The 3,781-nt window shown below is 39.9% G+C and overlaps 1 pseudogene; it reads right to left on the bottom strand.

The window, feature by feature from the left end:
- Positions 1–828: 828 nt before the first annotated feature.
- LOC136378985 (phosphoserine aminotransferase pseudogene) lies at positions 829–2,283 on the bottom strand (annotated as a pseudogene).
- Between the last annotated feature and the right edge of the window lie 1,498 nt (positions 2,284–3,781).

The following is a 3,781-nucleotide window of genomic DNA, read 5'->3' as shown; positions in this document are numbered from 1 at the left end:
TTAACCTGAATGAACAGCAATGGAAACCCAGGAGCCCCTCTGCTGTCATTTTGGAAAGGATCAAGATTCAGCACCTAGAGGACCCTAGCCACCCTCCAGGCTGCATGTCTATGTGTCTCCCGAAACATTACCTGCACTTTGCATCATTAAGCCCCCAGGCAGGTCTGAATACTGAGAGCTAACTAGAAAAAGCAGCAAAGACAACATAAGCTGAAATTGTAAAAAAAAAAAAAAAAAAAAAAAAAGCTAAAGGAAGATCTTTTAAAATTCTTCCAGTTCAAGTCAAAATTAAGGTGTCTAGTAAGATCCACCTGCAGATGTTTTGCTGTTCTTTGGCGGAGGGGGAGAAGAAGAATCTAAAATATCTATGTTCCTTCAAGAAAAATACTGTTTTACTTTTTTAAGCCATTGTTAATTTACTTTAAATTTTGAACATTGTTCAAGGGGAGAATATACATTAGTTGGAATAAATTCACAGTTGATACATCTCCAAAAAATTCCTCCTGAAGGCTGCCAGTTCCTGAACATAGTCATGTGAGGCATTATACAGAGAGCCCCAATGCCTCCCACAGACCTATGCCCTTTCAAGGTCATATTGAACTCAAAATCTTTATAGAGCAACCTTTTTCTAAAGCATCATCTCCTTCGGCATTGCCAGTACAGAATGGAATATTCATCTGCTTCTATTCTGAGGCTCCACTATACATACAAACAATCCTTGAGAATTATCAAGGATATCATAAATCATTTGAGATTTGATAGAGCTTCTCCATGCTGCATAGCTGTTATTCTTAATCCATTCCAGACCCGCATGCCCCTGACTAGATGCTAAAGCAGGATAAAGTCAAATTCTACACCAGGCATGGTCTCGCTGGTGCAGTAATGCACGAGGGAGGTGTCCGGCAAGAGCATCTAGAATTTTTGTATAACTCCCCAGTTTAGAGTGGACAACATTCACAGCCCCAAACATCTTGGTTTCTTTCTGCGGCTACAGCTAATCAAACTCCTGTCATCACATTGTTAGCACACCTTTCTGCTTTCAGTCTAATCAGGTTAAAGGGGACAGCAATGAACTGGCCAGACCCTCCTTGCACAAAAGTCATCTTGTAGTTATCTAGTCCGGCTAATTCCTGCACAAGATTGTCTGTCTTGTTCTGAATTTTCACGAAATCTGGTGACTTGTGGTTTATATCAAGGACACTAATCCCAGTCCCTGGCCGAGCATCGCCTGGATCTGCCAAGGTTGTAGGTTTGATCCCAGGTCAGGGCAAATACAAGAAACAACCAATGAATGCATAAATATGTGAAAAAACAAATTCATATTTCTCTTCTTCTCTAAAATAAATAAAAAATTTTTCAAAAGGGAACACTAATCCCAATGCTTTTTTAGTCTAATAATTCTTTTCCTATCTCTAGCAATACAGAGAATGGGAGCTTAGCTGGCCCAGCCCAAAGTTGACCACCTGCCTCTGGGCATCTGCGGTGTTGTTGCATGGGAGACAGGTAAGTCAGCAGCAGAGAACTGAACCTTTCCTTCATTATCATGTATTCCTTTATATCACTACATTTTTTGCAGTTCTGAATAAGTGTGATAATTGATATTTTAGTGAATTACTTAAATAAATATATAGAATTATTTGGTACCTCATACATATGCTTATAAACAGAATAAAAGTTAACAAACATTTATTATATCCCTACCAAAACTAAGGCAATTCACATATATGGTATATCAATGCACATTAAAACAATAATGTCTTATAGCTCTAGGGTACTCATTAGTTTACCTAAGAACCCAGAGTTAACAGCTGGTTTAGCTAAGATAAGAACCTATTTATTAAGTCCAAGTTCTTCTCTCAATCTCCCACAAAATCTAAAATCCATAGCAAAGGAGACTGAATCTTAATGGGTAGAATTATCAATGTTAAGAAATGGGTCTGAAAACTGAAGTTCACTGACATGAAAAGACTATACAGGGGAACCTCGGTTTAAAACAGTCTCAATATATGACATTTTGAGTTTATGATGCTCACTCCCATAAAAACTTTAAAAAATTGAGACGTGAAAGTTTCGGCTTATGCCTTTAGCATCATACTTACAGACTACATCATACTTACAGCCTACATCATACTTACAGCCTAGATTTGAGCGATTTTTAAAGAAGATCGAGAGTACTGCAACAGATCCTGTACCCTGTACATCATCTTCTTCTCAAGATGAAACACCTGTAGTACAGGTAGAATCATCTCCAGCATCTCCTGCATGTTCCTCAGAAATCCTCATTCACCTAACCCAGTATCTCCAACACCTTCTGCAGGTTCTCCTGCCTCTCCAGCTTCCTCCTCCCAATAGGTCACTCTCTCCCACCTTGCAATGCCCCTTTCAGTATGCACACCAACCACAGGAATAAAGGTAAGGAATTTTTTACACTCATTTTTTTCTATTACTACAGTACAGTGTACAGTACAGTATGTTTATGTCCTTTTCCTTTTTCTGTTGCTTAGTTGTGTTTTTATGTTCTAGATTATGATTTTACAACTGTGTTAGGATAACAGAATGACTTTGGCTGGGGTGTATTTCAACTTACACCAAAATTGGGTTGTATCACTGATGTAGGAACAGAACTGTGTTGTAACCCAAGAACCCCTTGTATTATATTCAGATAAGAATGAAATAGGGTGCCAGACCAGGTGGTAGCACAATGGATGGAATGTTGACCTGGGACACTGAGGTCCCAGATTTGGAACTCCAAGGTTCCTAGCTTGAGTACAAGCTCATCTGGCCTGAGCACAAGCTCCCCAGTTTGAGGGTGGGGTCGCTGGCTTGAGCTCAAATTTGCTGGCTTGAGCAAGGGGTCACTGGCTCAGCTAGAGCCTCCCCATCACCCTGTCAAGGCACATATGAGAAGCAATCAATGAAAAACTAAGGTGCCACAACTATGAGTTGATTTTTCTCAACTCTCTCCCTTTCTGTCTGTCTGTCTCTCTTTCTCTCAAAAAAAAAAAAAAAAAAAAAAAAAAGAGGCAAAGAATGGCTGACTACAGAAGGGTATTACTAACTAACAAAGGTAGTATCACTTACTGCAACTAATATTACTCCAGAACCCCAAACTCACCCTGTATGATTTACTAGAGAGCACAATGGCTACAGCATTTGTTTCCATAAGAACATGGATTACATTTGTTAGTTTTCTCTTTTAAGCTGTGGAATTCTCACTTCAGTACTTTTTTTAGCGCGTGCGAGAGAGACAGACAGACAGAAAGGAAGAAAGATGAGAAGCATCAACTTGTTGTGACACTTTAGTTGTTCATTGATTGCTTTCTTATATGTGCCTTGATGGGGGGGGGGGGCTCAAGCTGAGCAAGTGATCCCTTGCTCAAACCAGTAACCTTGGGCTCAAGCCAGTAATCTTGAGCTTCAAGTCAGTGACCAGGGGGTCTTGTCTATGATCCCACACTCAAGCCAACGACTCTGCATTCAAGCTGGTGAGCCTGTGCTCAAGCCGGATGAGACAGTGCTCAAGCCAGCGACCTCAGAGTTTTGAATCTGAGTTCTCAACATCTTAGGCTGATGCTCTATCCACTGTACCGCCACTTGTTCAGGCTTACTTCAGTACTCTTAATAGTCACATAAGAATAATACTGGAGAACAAATTTTTTGTTGCCTCCACAAAAACACTTGTTCTTACCTAATTCGAGTGTGCTGACCTCAAATCTGACACTAGTTTTTCTCTGTAAGCTACAGTTTTTTTGCAATTCAAGATTTTAGGTTTTCATCTTAT

This window comes from Saccopteryx leptura, chromosome 7 (assembly GCF_036850995.1).
Source record: "Saccopteryx leptura isolate mSacLep1 chromosome 7, mSacLep1_pri_phased_curated, whole genome shotgun sequence".
Classification (NCBI taxonomy): domain Eukaryota; kingdom Metazoa; phylum Chordata; class Mammalia; order Chiroptera; family Emballonuridae; genus Saccopteryx; species Saccopteryx leptura.
This window is presented reverse-complemented; position numbering and strand designations above follow the sequence as displayed.